A 16,940-nucleotide genomic window follows, 5' to 3' on the forward strand; every position below is an offset into this window, starting at 1 on the left:
CAATAATTACTAGTTGGAGCAGATAAAAATGAAGCAAACACATTTGCTTAAATCCAATACAAGTAATAAAAAGATATAAAATGTTTAAAAAATAGAGAGTAGAAAATGTGTATAAAGTGCATAGAATAAGCTCTTAACATAAGTATGGCGGTCAGTTTAGAGAGCAATCATGGAGTAACCAACGCGTTTCGTCCGTCAGGACCTCAACATCTGAACGTCACCGCAGCAGCCAGGATGGCTCCTGGCTTCTGCGGTGGTGATGTTCAGAGGTTGAGGTCTTTAATGGTAATTTATTGACTGAAGTCGACAGACGGATAAGTCATAACTCTGCCTTATTACATCAACATTATGCTGAATTTTAGGCACAATGAGTGCTGTGATGTTTTTCTAAAAGTGACTTTATGGAGGTTTTAAGGTGAGCCACCGGTTTCAGACTTGTTGGAGAGCCCTGCTTGGGTAAAAATAAATAAGATGTGTTTGTTTTGAAAGAAAACACTGAGTGCCCTATATATATATATATATATATATATATATATAAAACATCTTTAAGAAATAACCCCTTGGCGTGGCTTAGCTGTTACCGAGAAAGGTCATGTTTTGGAGGGGCTCTGCAATATAGTGCCCTTGGTGCCTCTCCTGTTAAATGCCCAGTGCTCCTGTGTGCCCCGTAGCCTCTATCTAGCCCCTGTCAGCTGTTGGGAGCGGTTTGAGATGTCCGCTGAATCGGGGGTTGCAGCCTACTCACTGCCTGGCAGCCGGGCACTAAATTTTGCATCCTATCCAGACCGGACTTCCATGGTGGGGAGATTACCTCCGCAACACTGCCGGATGGCCCCTGTCTACTACATTTCCATCAGGAGGCATCTTTGGTGTCCTCCAGAGTCCGTGGGACCCGGAAATCACCGCTTCTTACCTCACAGCAGCTGGGAGAGTGCCTTATAAAAGCAGCTAACAGGCAGACAGACAAAGCAGGTGGCCATCTTGGATTCCTAGGCAGCTTACAGCATATAGCTCTGTGTGACCCAGAGACAGAGACCTGGACTTAGGCTGGACCAGGACCGGTGCTCTCTTCCTATAGCTGCTCTCCATCATTTATATACCAACCCTCTCTGCGGTACATATCCCACTATTGTATCATGCTGCCAAATACACCCTGCAGCTCCATCTCTGATATGTGAGTACCTAGCTGGGGGGCCTTCAGGAGGGCTCGTCTTTTGTCTGACCTCATTTCTGCTCCTATATCTGCTCTTTCTCTATACATCCCTTCACGGGACACCTACGTGTAATTATGTTTGTATAAGGGTTTGATGTGACATTTCCTCTCTACGCCTCCACTTGGGGTTATTATACAGTACATACATAGCAGCCCTATATTGGAATCGGTATACTAGCTTGTCCGCAGACACTGTGGTTCTTTTGCAGTTTATCTTTTTCATCTACTTCTACACATTGTGCCATCTCGGAATGCCTCCCAAAAAAAATTAAAGGTGCACTCCCACCACCTGTATCCTTTTCTAATCAAAAAGGTGTATGCACATCCCCATCGTCTATTGGTGTACATACGGCTACAAGTAGACCTGATCACAATGTGGAAGGTGCAGGTCACTCATTAGCAATCCCAGGAGTGGAATACTAACTCCACTGATCCTCTTATCGTTAAGACATTGTGTCAGGTCCTTGCGGCCTTTAAATCTGAGCTCACCCAGGACCTCTCCGCTGCTATCCGTGATGTCAAAGTAGAGCTTACTGTCATAGGAGACAGATCAAACCATCTTGAGTGCACTTGATCAGTAGCAGGTTGAACTGGAGGCTTTAGGGATAAATTGTCAGATATACAGGACAGATCCAGGAGAAATAATATCAAAATTCGTGGGATCCCAGATTTGGTGGCCAACTCGGAACTACTGGACTATGTCATGTCTCTGTTCCGTAAACTGCTACAGCACGTTAGCTGATAGAGATTTACTCATTGACCGGATTCACCGTCTCCCTAGGCCCCGGTCAGTTTCTGCTTTGTATTCATGAGATACACTACTCCGAATCCATTTCTATAGTTCTGCATCGGATTCGGACATTCTCGGAGGCCTCCAAATATTTCCGGATTTCTCTGCATTGACCATCTCTAAATGTCGATCATTAGCCCCTGTCACAGCTGCTCTGTGCTCTCAGGACTTTTCCTACTGCATTTTTGCCCCCTGCAGTAGTAATGCGGACCCGATACACTGCACTTTTTTTTTTTCCTCCTGTTTACTACCCTGTTTTTTTCTAGTTTGTTTTCCCCCTTTTTACCTTTGGGATGTTAGATGCTGTCAAATCTTTTATGAACTGGAGTGCCAGTCAGTTTCCAAAATGTTTTATTCTGTCTACTTTAAATGGTACGGGTTTACTCACTAAATGTTAAGGGGTTGAATTCCCCAAATAAGCGTAGGTTTGCCCTTTCTACTTTTTATAAACATAGAGCTGACATAGTGGCCTTGCAAGAAACCCATTTTTCCTCCATAAGTCCCCCCGTTTTGAAAGATCAATGGTACCCAGTTGTATTTTTTGCAAATGGTCCCTTCAAAAGAAATGGAGTAGCCATCCTTTTCTGAACCTCTGTTTCCTTTGAATTGCATTCCGAAACAGCTGACAAAAAAGGTCGCTATCTTATATTAACCAGAAAATTGGAAGATAAACCGGTCACATTAGTCTCCCGCTGTGCTCCTAATTCCAACCAAGTTCAGTTTCTACGAAAACTCTGTTCAGTTATATCAAGAGTTCGTTAGGGTGCTTTGGTTATTGTGGATGATTTTAATTTAGTGTTGGATCTGAAATTTGATAGGTCTTCCCAGCCTGCCCGCCAGACAGCTAAATTACAGAGTGGCCTCTCCACAGCCTTTCGTAATCTACTCGCAGAGTATGATTTATATGCTCTATGGAGAGTTCAGAATCCTTCTGTATGAGATTATACTCAATTCTTACCTCTCCATTTATTTTATTTATTTATTAACAGTTTCTTATATAGCGCAGCATATTCCGTTGCGCTTTACAATTAGAACAACAGTAATAGAACAAAACTGGGTAAAAACAGACAGACAGAGGTAGGAAGGCCCTGCTCGCAAGCTTACAATCTATATGGTTCCTACTCTTGCATAGATGTTATATTGTGTAATAAATGGACTCTACAACTTTCAGACCAAGTTGATATTTTACCTATTTCTTGGTCAGATCACGCTCCACTTCTCTGGTCTTGGAATATTTCTTGCGAATTCATCCCCCTAGGTCATGGCGCCTATCCCCACATCTACTATCAGATCCTATTTCTAAAAAGGCAATTATTGACAGTGTCTCCATTTATAAGGAAACTAAATCTCCCTCAGATGCCTCTATCACCAACTTTTGGTGTGCCCTTAAAGCAGTGGTGCAGAGAACTGCGATCCAAGTAGGCTCGAGACTCAAACGACAAGCTATACAACAACAACAACAACAACAAGACTTAGAGTCTAAACTTAAAGACGTTGAGCACCAAAATAAGCTCCACCCCTCTAGATCCCTGCATAGGGAATTGGATGCTATTAGAAGTCAGCTCCAGAAACTCCTTATGAGACAGACCCAATTTGCTTTGATTAGGTTAAAGCAGAAATTTTATTTGACTGGTAACAGACCAGGTAGAATGTTAGTCTGCAAACTCTGTGCCCTCCAGGCTAGGAATAGGATCAAACACTTGCTCTCCCCCCAAGGTACTAAACCAGTTTGCCAAATACTATACTAGTTTATATAACCTGTCGTCTGACCCTCTCACTTTTCAACTCACCGATGATTCTGTACAATCTTTCCAGGGAGATATTAATCTTCCCTTTTTCACGGCAAAACAATTAGACTTATTGAACGCCCCATGAACCTCTCAGGAGATAGAGAAGGTGCTGCAATCACTAAGTAAGGCCCCTGGTGCGGATGGCTTCATTAATGAGTTATATGTCTCTTTGAGTGACCATCTATCTCCCACATTAACGTCACTATACAATGAGGTTACCTCTCTTGGCACCTTTCCGAAGGAAATGTTAGAGGCTCGTATAATAACCATTCCTAAACCAGGTAAAAGCCCAGCGCATTGTCAGAATTCTAGGCCCATTGCACTTTTGAATGGCGATGTAAAGATTTTCGCTAAACTTATAGCTACCCGTTTAAACTGATTATTTACCACCCCTGATCCATTCTGACCAGGTTGGGTTTGTTCCCGAAAGACAGGCCTCTGACATTACCCACAGAGTGTTTGATATTATTGATACTATTAATTCTTATACTGGCCTTCTTCTGCTCTCCCTAGATGCAGAGAAGGCGTTTGATACACTGAATTGGCTTTACATGTGTTTGGTATTGGAAAAATTTGGTTTTAATGGTCGAATTGTTTCCTCGGTGTTGGCTCTATACAGCTCCCCCTCAGCATGAGTATTTAGCAATGGCTTCCTCTCTGATATGTTACTGATTGTGCATGGAACACAACAAGGATGCTCTCTATCACCCCTGATATTTACTTTATGTATAGAACCTCTTGCCGAAAAAATTTGAAAGACTGGAGCTTTCCCGGGCATGTCGATTGGTAATAGTCCAGAAAAATGATGTCTATTTGCGGATGATGTCCTCTTATTTTTCACGGATCCGACATCGTCTCTCCCCTGTTTACATGATATTTTACGAAGTTATAGTGAAGCTTCATACTACAAACTGAATATGACAAAAACAGATGCTCTCCCTATTAATGTCCTAGCCCCGATAATTGCTACCCTTCAATCACAATATCCATATAACTGACATTCTGCTTCCCGTCAGTACCTAGGAATCCATATCCCCCTGTCTACTTCCTCTGTCTTTAATCTTAACGTACCCCCTTTACTCGATAACTTTCTAGATTTGACTAAGTCCTGGTTATCCTATGATATTTCCTGGTTGGGCTGCCTTGCGGCTTTTAAGATGACTCTCCTGCCCAAACTCATGTATTTATATCGTACTATCCCCTTTTTATTCCCCAAAAAATAATTGGATAAGTGTCACTCTATTTTATTGCGTTATGTGTGGAAGACGTTTCCGCCTAGATTAGCTCAAACCAGAATGGTTGTACCTCGTAGGAATGGGGGCCTGGCTATGCCTGACTTGGTTCTGTATCACAAGGCATGTGTGTTGGCCCAACTTAAATATTGGTCTGACCTGTCTTCTGAGGTGAGCTGGGTATCCATCTAAAGAGCACAGAGTTTAGCCTTTCCATTAGTTGACCTCCTTAAAATACAACCAAGCTTACGACCATCTTCTCTAGCCCTTCTCCCATCCATGAGAACATCTCTGCATATTTGGGACAAATTGGTCAGCTGTATCCCTGCTCATTTATATTCCTATGCTTCAATTTCATTAAGAGCTGTAACTAAATTAATTCCTAATCTTAATCTTTCTGCCTGGTATGACAGTAATATGACTGTCTTAGGTGATCTGTTGGATGGTAATGTTATGCTCCCCTTCTCTCTACTTAAGTCCCATTACAACTTCCTGAGTAGGGAGCTATTTTATTATCTTCAGGTTCAACATTGGTACAAGGGTTTACCTAGACTCGTGGGTGTCCCATGTCCGATAGCCCAGGCTATTGTTGCAAGTTTATCTCACTGTAACTCAAAGAAAGATATATCTTTCTGGTATAAGACTCTTTTAAACTTGATTTCTATCTCAAAATCAAATGTGCAGCTGAAATGGGAGAAGTATTTGGGACTCCCACTTTCTGATGCTCAGTGGAAACTGATATTTGCCTCATCCTATTGAATGTCGATATGTTTGAACCATACGGAGATGCATATCAAACTTCTATACAGATTGTATTTAACTCCTGATAGACTACACACTTATTGGCAATCTTGTTCATAATACTGCTGGTGTAATTGTGGTGAAGTGGGTGATATCTTTCATATTTTCTGGACATGTCCCTTTATTAAAAAGTTCTGGGCCGAGATATTTGAGCTGATTAATAAAGTGCTAAATTTGTCTCTGACCTCATCTCCAGATCTGGATCTTCTACACCTATTTCCAGCTGCTGTGCTACTCCATCATAGATATTTGTTGGGACCCATATGTATAGCGGCTAGGGCGGCAATAGCCCAAAGCTGGAAGCAACCTTCACCCCACCTGTACCTCTGTTTATTAATAAGATTCAATTCCACTTTGCTATGGAAACTAAGTTTATGCCTTATTATCCTACAGCTTCCTCTCCCATGGTAAAGTGGATGTCATGGCATGAGTATATGACGGATGGTGGAGGTGCTTCCCACCCTTCTTAATTAACATTATCCACTGTAAATCTAGATTTATTTAATGTCTAGTATAGACCTACAGTTCTATTGAATGTGGTATCCCCTACCACTGTTTGATGTTTGACCTATGTATCTTTGGGTATTTCCTCTTGGCTACACTACAATTTTCTCTGCTTAACTGAATCTGTTGTCTGTACACATTTAATATGTCTGTTAATATGTCTGCATCCCATGTCCCCATATCTGTACTCCCCCTTCTATCACCTTTTTCTGTTCTGTATCCCATCCCCTTTTAAAAAATAGAAAACTGTATTTTGATTAAAAACTATTGATGATAAAAAAAAGAAATAACCCCTTCATTCTACCACATAGTCAAAGATTAAGATGTATAGCAATAATTAATGAGATTTCATTCTAAGTACATCATTCTCAAGTAATCGCCATGGACTATTGTCTGTCTAATATGAATTAGTGGAATTTAGAGCATTTTTGGTGAAACCCTCTATTTATTGATTTCTTCAGTAGTAATGTAATGGCATTTTAATGGACAAAAAAAATGGCTTGCCTTAAAGGTAATGTCTTTGTGATAGTAGATCTAATAAAATGTAGAGATGGATTTGCCAAGTAAGGAAACTGTCAAACAGAAAGCTAGGATTTGGGAACATGTGTTACAGTAACTCTTTATAACCTTGATTGATCTTCAGTATGTTATATATTTGTATTTATTTAACTTTTAGTTTTAACAAATGGTCTCTATATAGGCAAATTAAGATACAGTTTATCTCCCAAAAATGCTTGTTTTCCAGATATTTACTAAAAATAAGTACAGTAGAACATGCTTATATTGAAAAACACATAAAAAAAATAGTACACTTACCTTGGAGCAATTTATAAACAACAATTCTGGAAAATCTGCATTTCTCGTGGGATGCTTATGAAGTGCATATTACTATTTATAAACATAATTGACAGTGTGTCAATTTGTCTGATTGCAAAATTAAATCATATTTGAGATATTCAACAATGACAAAAAGTTATGGGCCGAGATATTTGAGCTGATTAGTAAAGTGCTAAATTTGTCTCTGACCCCATCTCCAGATCTGGATCTTCTACACCTATTTCCAGCTGCTGTGCTACCCCATCAAAGATATTTGTTTGGACACATCTGTATAGCGGCTAGGGCGGCAATAGCCCAAAGCTGGAAGCAACCTTCACCCCACCTGTACCTCTGTTTATTAATAAGATTCAATTCCACTTTGCTATGGAAACTAAGTTTATGCCTTATTATCCTACAGCTTCCTCTCCCATGGTAAAGTGGATGTCATGGCATGAGTATATGACGGATGGTGGAGGTGCTTCCCACCCTTCTTAATTAACATTATCCACTGTAAATCTAGATTTATTTAATGTCCAGTATAGACCTACAGTTCTATTGAATGTGGTATCCCCTACCACTGTTTTATGTTTGACCTATGTAACTTTGGGTATTTCCTCTTGGCTACACTACAATTTTCTCTGCTTAACTGAATCTGTTGTCTGTACACATTTAATATGTCTGTTAATATGTCTGCATCCCATGTCCCCATATCTGTACTCCCCTTTCTATCACCTTTTTCTGTTCTGTATCCCATCCCCTTTTAAAAAATAGAAAACTGTATTTTGATTAAAAACTATTGATGATAAAAAAAGAAATAACCCCTTCATTCTACCACATAGACAAAGATTAAGATGTATAGCAAGAATTAATGTGATTTCATTCTAAGTACATCATTCTCAAGTAATCGCCATGGACTATTGTCTGTCTAATATGAATTAGTGGAATTTAGAGCATTTTTGGTGAAACCCTCTATTTATTGATTTCTTCAGTAGTAATGTAATGGCATTTTAATTGACAAAAAAAATGGCTTGCCTTAAAGGTAATGTCTTTCTGATAGTAGATCTAATAAAATGTAGAGATGGATTTGCCAAGTAATGAAACTGTCAAACAGAAAGCTAGGATTTGGGAACATGTGTTACAGTAACTCTTTATGACCTTGATTGATCTTCAGTATGTTATATATTTGTATTTATTTAACTTTCAGTTTTAACAAATGGTCTCTATATAGGCAAATTAAGATACAGTTTATCTCCCAAAAATGCTTGTTTTCCAGATATTTACTAAAAATAAGTACAGTAGAACATGCTTATATTGACAAACACATAAAAAAAATAGTACACTTTCCTTGGAGCAATTTATAAACAACATTTCTGGAAAATCCGCATTTCTCGTGCGATGCTTATGAAGTGCATATTACTATTTATAAACATAATTGACAGTGTATCAATTTGTCTGATTGCAAAATTAAATCATATTTGAGATATTCAACAATGACAAAATTAATTTTGAATTTGTCAAAATACTGTAAGTGAAACTCATTGGAGACTCAGATCAGTTACAGATAAGTTCTATAAGAGATATGACATTTCCATATACAAATAAGTTTCCTGGATTTTGTTGGGGTAACGTAGGGTTACTATAATATCCCTTTAATGAGGAACACATAAGAATTGCAAAGTACCTGTTCAATTCACATGTCTCTGATTAAAGGGATATTATAGCAACCCTAGGTAACATGGCAGTTAATGCTTTCTGTGACAGTGGCTACAAGTATTCCAGATTACTGTTTACTAGAGCACTTTGTAATTGCTAAACTGGTATGTAAACAGTTTTACCTTTTATGTTTTTTGTTATGACAATGTACACCCCAATTATAAAATATCAACCACCGCAAAACATAATGGTCTTTTCCCCTTGATAATGACACCATTGACTATGCAGATGTAGAATATCAGTAATTCATTGTGGTATTAACCAGTTTATTGGCTAAAATTATGCAAGCCAAAAATGGGCAAAGGGAGGCAGTACAAAACTCTTAGGGCATTCATACACAGGGAAGAGAAAATAGATCATGGAAGAATTTAATCAAAACAATCATAACAACCTCATGTCAATTTTAGTCAATCTAATAATGAAAATTCATCAAACTGTCACCAACACTCTCTTCCAGAGAATGGAAAAATCAATCTCAAATATAAATATATATATATTGATGCAGAAGTTTTTGATAGATGAAGAACTGTCCAGTTCTGCAACTTAAGGATAAAAAAATACTGAAAGCACACCTGAATTGCTCTATAGTACTTACACATGTTTAGTAGTCAATGAAATATTGAAAAACTACTGGAAGATTGTGCTTGTTCAGGGGCTAGAATTGTAAAAATTTTCCATTAAAAAAACTTTACTGCCCTGGTATTTTATCTATATTTTTGTTTATTGTAATACAGTGTAAAAAACCTTCACAAGTCTTATTTATAGTATGGTTCTATTATACAGTACACCAATTATAAGATTGACTGCTACTAAATGCTATTTATTGTATATTGCAAATAGTTATTTTGTTTTTTTCATATTTTGTATGTTTTTACTATATGTTGTGATACCTCATCTGAGATTTACTTCCTGTGTCACAATGATTCAACTTTTTTTTTAAATAAAACAGGACACAACTTATTTACAACAGTATTTCAATATACATCAACTGATTCCAAGTTTTCCATGCTTGAATCCTGCCATTTTGTTCTTTTCATTAAATGTAGTTCTGAGATATCCTGTAGGTATGTTTAGGGTCATTATCTTGCTTTGTTATGAACCTTTGCAAAATGCTACGGTAGTCTTTTTAGTACACGCTGAAAGTCACTAACTTAGGATTCAGCAAGGGATTGCCAGACCATCATGTCTTTACCTCCATACACAACAGTTAATGTGACAGGGTTATTTTCTAAGTTGCATCTTGGAATAGCTGTCACTTACCTGCATATTTATGCCAAAGTTTTAAACTGGCAAGGTTTTTAATGGGAAAGCCATGCAGTGTTTAGCTATAAAAATAATCTATTTAAAACTTGGGGCTAAACACACCAGTGTCAGGTATGGGGATGCTTGGGCCACTGAGGTTGATGCTGGAGCCAGTTCAGTAGGAAAACTTGTGAGCGAGAAACTCATGAGGTGGAACAATATCAGAAGTGGATACACGTAAGAGGGTGCGGGACTGGTTAACTGAAGTGAAGCTGGTAGACACTACACTGGAACCAATAGATAAATATTGGCTTGAGATGACAATATTGAATCAGGATCATGAAAATATTCCGTGCTGGAAACAGTTAAATGAAACAAAGACTATGCTGGGACAGGTTAAGCTCTGCATGCTGGGCTGGGACAGGCAGAGCTCTGGGCATCAAGCTAGGACATGTAAAGCTCTGGGTGCTGGGCTGGAACCGATAAAGCTCTGGGTGCTGGACTGGGATTGGTAACAGGAACAGATGCTGGAATAGTGCTGGATTGGGACTGGCTAGTAGGAACAGTTGCCAGATTGGGACTGGCTATTAGGAGCTGCTGACTCTGACCTGTTAATATCAGAGTTTTAGCAAAATTTTAGGTCAGAAAAGCCTAGCTCTGAGTTATCACTGGAAACTGGCGTGGTCCAGTAGTTCTTTGGATAAGCAGGAGCTGGTAAAGCTGGAAATATAGTATTACTGGAAACTGGCTGGGACCAGTAGTTGACTGAATTATCAGGGTCTGGTAAAAAAAAGGCTTAAAGGTATTATTAGAATATGGCTGACACCTGTAGTTCTTCAGATGAGCAAGATCAGGTAAATAAATTGGCTCAAAGAACAGAAGTCTGACTGCAGGTATGAGAAGCCAAGGGATGTGTCTGGAATGCAACATTGATCTGGCAACTTGCTGTAGTCCTGGAAGCCTTATCTTTGCTGTGATTGATGGACAGAGCTAGGTGACAGAGATCCCACATGTCTATTGGTGACTCAGTGGTCAGATGTCCAAACCCAACATGGTGGCACCTAGGAGAGGGAGATGGCGGGAGGCATGGAAAAGAGGCACCAATCCTATGTACAGCTGAGCAGAGGAGAGATTGGGGGCCCTGGGACCACCTGACAGGACAATACCAGCACAGCATCAGAGACCACAGGATCAATGACCCCCACCACCACCACAGTCCAGGACCTGACAACCCTGGAATCAGTGGCTTGTAAAAGTTGCCACTTAGTTTATAAATTTCACACACTGACAACTATCCTCCTGTCTACTCAATCTGTGTGATGAACCAAAGACTTCAAATTTTGGTTTTATTGGTCTATTAGACATTCTACCTGTCTTCAGTCATCACTGACAGTGGTTTGTTGCCTGGGCAAGCCTCTTTTTCATTAATGCAGAAAAGTGGAAGTTTGTAATAATACTGGAAAATTGACCTTTTTTTTAGAATTGTAAAACTTAGATTATTCTTCAGTTTATTCTATACTAAACTATTTGTTTTAACCTTTAGCAATTTACTGCTTATTTTTGTAAAGTTAGAGTGTGCTTAAATATTTTTCTGATAGTATAGATAGATAGATACTGTAGATAGATAGATAGATAGATAGATAGATAGATAGATAGATAGATAGATAGATAGATAGATAGATAGATAGATAGATACCAGTTTGTACACAGGTAATCCTGTCAAAATGATAATCCACAATAGAGCGCTTACCTTTTAAAAAACAAAAAAAATCTGATGATTTTTCATCACCATACAGTAGTATGAAGATGGAGAAATGATTCAATGTTTGCAGATAACAAAGAGAAATGTGATTTTTCACTGCGTTATTTGCTTTGATACATACCAAGGTTCATTGTAAGTTTTCATATAAAGCTGGTTTCCACCTTTCCCTGAATGTGAGGAGTGAAGGATACAGATGTGTCCTCATATATCTTGGCAGCGGAAGTCTGCGTTTTTGCATTGCGGCATAGCATAGTCTACTACTGCCTCAGATTTCCACAAGAATCCGCACGTCACACCCTGTCTGGCTCCCTATATGAGCGTGCAGTGGTAGGACTGATGCCCGCTGCTTCATTCGGCTAACCCCGCTCATTTTGATATGTGCTTACACAATATGCCGTGACTTTTAGCTCATGATGTGTTCACATCACAGGCAATACTGTAAAAGGACACATCTGTAAATTACCCAAAGACAAACAAACGTGGTTTCGGAGTGATAGTACTAATATTTGAAGGAGGGGAAAAAACAAGTTAAGTCAAGGACTGATCAAAATTCATGCTGAAGTAGGACATGATGGAGGATACAGCTGAGACAGTTTGGGGGTATTTGCTACTGTATATAGCCGGAGCGCACAAATTTATCCCTTCATTACTGGCTACACAATATGGATTAAGGTGTCAGAGACTGACTGAACTATTCTGAGAGTCTCCACCTAATACCAGCAATAGTGGTAACTATAATAAATATATGTACTTATTGCTTAGCCCTTTGGGATTTCCAGGGAATCCTTTTGTTATAGAGCTATTATACCCCTCTGTCATTCAGCTCATATGAGATTCGTTTTAACCTTTTTTCATTGTTGTACTATATTATATGATATTATATGCTATTAAAAATCTGTGTTTTTATCAAGGTTGTCTCTGTGGTTCTGAGCGCCTACCTGGTATTTATTAATTCACTAGTATTTGTGGAAATGAATGGAAATTTAGAGTGGTGGAGTTCTAGAGTTGGCTGGAAATCTATTGTCATCAGCAAAGTGATGGTACAGAAACAAATCCTTTTGATTACTGAAAATATACACAGAGAGCAAAAGGAAGCACATAATTTATTCCTTTGGTAGCCAAACTGATAGAAAACATTAGGAGTATGTAGAGCCTTAGAACAGGGCTGTTTCTAGCCAATTTGGCTCCCAGTGCGAGATTTAAAAATGCGCCCCCATGACATAAAAAATGTGCCCCCCCACACACACACCTAGATTTAAAAAAAAACTTGCGCGCGCGCACCCGACAAGGGTGTGTGGCCTCATCTAAATGGGTGTGGCCTCGTCTGAAAAGACTACCTCACAATCCAGTTTTTGACCCTGCTCCAACAGATCACGACCACCACAGGAAAAATAAATTCTACCATATTAAGCCCCACACAGTAATGCCCCCTACACCATATTATGCCACACACCGCAATGCCCTTGATACATTAAATCCCCACACTACGGCAGGCAAGAGTCCCCATTTCACACATTACGGCAGGTGTCCCCATTTTACACATAGAGAGAGAGAATACTTACAGAGGCGATTACTGCTCTTCGGCCCATCTCACCAGTCGCTCCTCGCGCCGGCCTTTCCCTCTTCCTAACTTGGATCCCCCTCTGTACTCCGCTGGGGGCGGGGTTACGTCGCGACGTAACGATGCAACCGCGTCATTCTGTGAAACTCCGCCCCCCGAGCGGGTTACTCGGGGAGAAATAGGAGGGGAAAGCAGGGAGCCACAGTTAGTGCCACGGCGGGCGCCCAGTGCGGTTGCACTGCTCGCCTGCCCCAAGAAACAGCCCTGCCTTAGAAGGACACTGAAATTAATATGTAAACATCACATGGCATTCAGTAGAGAGCAAAGCCTTTAAGAACAAATAGGATTTTATTATGTTCATAGCAAACTTAAAAAGCATGGGTTCTATGGAATTTGTCCAGATACTTTTCCACTAGCTAGGTTTCTTCCTTTGACTGGGCAAGATTAGCTGAAGAAAAATTTAATTTAGGGCCTAACTCTAACAGGTATTTGGAAGTAAATAATAAAAAAAGAAAGTCACATTGTATCTGGAACAAACCATGTTGCAATGCAAGGGGAGCAAATACATTTATATTTTACTGTGCATGGTAAATAGTTGCTGCTTTTGCAAGTAGCCCACAGTTTTATTTTTACACTGCAATTTAGATTTCAATTTGGGCACACCCACCCAAATCTATCTCTCTCTCTGCACATATTACATATGCCCCACCTATACTGTAAGATGGTTTTGTCCAGCTGCACAGTAATTTGCTTTTTTTTTTGCTTTACTTCCAAATTTAGATTTATGCCCTTAATGTTAAAACATTTGAAAAGTACCCTTCAAATTTTTTAGACAAACTGCACCCCTTAATCAGATGTTTTTTTTTTTCTTGTGGAATATCATTTTTAGGAGTTGACTGATGCACTTTCAATGGAATGAAGTGGGCAGCATTGGAGAATCTATCCAGCAGGAGCTGTGGTAAGGCTGTATTTATTTGGTGGAAATCTTTGGTAACTTCTGGTAAGAGAGGTATTTTATTTTAGTAATGCTATTCTTGTCTCTTAGTTGGGCAAGTATATATGGATATATTACATAAAATTTTTTTTTCTGTGATAAATGATCATTTTAATTATTTTTGAACCACCATTATTATAACTATAATTGTTGGAAAGTTTTTATTGTCTTTTCTTGTAATATATTTGCTAATAGTAATATTAGCTGTCAGTTGCATTTGCGTTTATTAAGCCATAAACCGATATTCTACAAAATTGATAAAAGAAATAAAAAAAGATAATGCATCAAATAGCTTTCTTTTAGCTAAAGGCGTTAAAAATATGAAATAAGTATTTGTACAGTATGACAGATAGATGATATTCATTACCCAGCCAAGGTTCAAAGGAGAGAATATAAGCTTGTAAAAGGATTATTGTTCAAGCTCAACTAGGAGTTTAACATGGCTAAATGAATACTGTTAGTGAGACATAGGTAAAAAGAAGACATTTCAATATCATTAGCCTTTGCCTATCAGCAAGTTATAATGCTTTGAAAATACTTTGCAAATCTGTTCCAAACCTACATTGTTACATATGAGATGAATTTGTTGAAATAGCTAAAACCCATTATATTTATGCATCCTTGTTTTTCTGCACATTTGCATAAACTTTTTCTGTTGAAAAATTTGTTTTTTTCTTTTATAGACAATGAACAAAATAGCTTTAATGAAATATAAGTGTTCAATTATATTTTAGTTTAAATTCAAAATATTATGCATTTATCATCATATTTTTTTTTACTAATGTCATTTTCAATGATCTACAGTGACATATCTATACTGTGTCATCAGCATACTATGCATTGCAAAGTGCTTACATTCTCTGGCTTTGGTACAGTACAGTAACTCTACAAGTGTAAAAGACAGTGAGCAAATACAATCATGATAAATGTGTAGGTAAATGAAAAAAAAAATAAATGTATTGCAGAAAAAAAATATAATTAACATTTATTTATATATTGATTGCTATAGGTGTACTCCTTACCACTTTATAATAGAGACAAAACAGATATAAAACAAGGTTGGTAATAACAATAAAGGAAAAAAGAGAACTTGCTCACAAGCTAATCATATATCGGGGAAAAAACTTTATAAATCAGGTTAATTGTTGCAGACATCATATTGGTCCAAACAAAATGCAAATCGAAAATGATCCAGAATGGGACTATATGTTATCAAGTCACATAGCAATGCAGGAAGAAAACTTTTATTTTAGGTAAATGAGGATATAACTTAGGAAAAGGACCTGATGACAATAATTACAAGCTCCTTGGCTCCTGACCTATTCCTGAGGTTCTACTTCCATAGATATTGAATAAAGAGAAAAAATATCCATCCCTTACTGCGCATATATTATTCTGTCATTGCCATACTTGCCTACTTTTGAAAACCAAAATCACAAAGCACGTCACGCCACCAAGGAGGCATGTCATATTATGCCCAAAGGGTGTGTCTAGTTCCACACATGGGCATGTCTATGCTTAAATGCTTGCTGTTGCAAGATATTTCTATATAGCATTAGTTATAATATATTTTGTGACGTTTTGCAAGTATTGATACTAACATTGCTGTCTGCAATACAGGGTTTCATGTTTGCAATATATATTCGCTGTGATACAGATTGAGTATCCAATATCCAAATATCCCGAAATACTGAATATTCCAAAATATGTAATTTTTTGAGTGAGAGTGAGATAGTGAAACCTTTGTTTTCTGATGGATCAATGTACACAAATTTTGTTTAATACACAAAGTTATTAAAAATATTGTTTTAAATGACCTTCAGGCTGTGTGTATAAGGTGTATACATGATAAATGTGATAACTATAAATTCCAAATGCAATTTGACCTTGTATGAATTCATCCCTGAGCATATAAGTAAATGATGATTTTTGGTGTATTAGATGTTATTTTATTGTGAACATTGGACTGTACCTTGTAGGCACTACCTATTGTTATTGTATGTGCTGTTTTCCATACCATTACAGCATTAACCAAATCATTACAGACACCAGCCACTCTAATTAAACAAATGTGTTTAAATAAAGATTCTTACCCTAACAGCAGAAGTAGAGGCTATAGGTCAGTGCACTGCACATCAGCAAAGATAAGAACTGAAGACCCTGTGTCTGATCATGTGCTGCTGTCTGTTAGGGTGAGAATTTTTATTTAAACACATTTGTTTAATTAGAGTAGCTGGTGTCTGTAATGATTTGGTTAATGCTGTAATGGTATGGAAAACAGTTATCCTCTGATAACACATTAATCATCATTTATAAAATGCAGAACAAATATTAAGTGCCTCAGGCAAAAGTCTTGTTCTTTTGCCCCATTTTCTCAATTTTCACTGAACTTTCTGCTAAAAGTGTCTTTCCACAAAAGATCCAATATTTTATTTTTTTTATATAATTTGAGAAATAAAATGGAAAAATTGAAAATACATTCCAGAAAAATTTACCCAGATTATGTTTTTATTACAAATTAG

General features: G+C 38.0%; 1 long non-coding RNA gene across 1 annotated transcript in view; it reads left to right on the top strand.

Moving 5' to 3' along the window:
* LOC134979894 (uncharacterized) overlaps nt 1-16,940 on the top strand; it is a 50,803-nt gene that overhangs the window by 6,816 nt on the left and 27,047 nt on the right. The window contains exon 2 of the long non-coding RNA XR_010190295.1: nt 14,314-14,382. This is a non-coding gene — a long non-coding RNA (uncharacterized LOC134979894). The remainder of the gene's footprint in view (nt 1-14,313; nt 14,383-16,940) is intronic.

The sequence above is a fragment of the Pseudophryne corroboree genome, chromosome 12, assembly GCF_028390025.1.
Source record: "Pseudophryne corroboree isolate aPseCor3 chromosome 12, aPseCor3.hap2, whole genome shotgun sequence".
NCBI lineage: Eukaryota > Metazoa > Chordata > Amphibia > Anura > Myobatrachidae > Pseudophryne > Pseudophryne corroboree.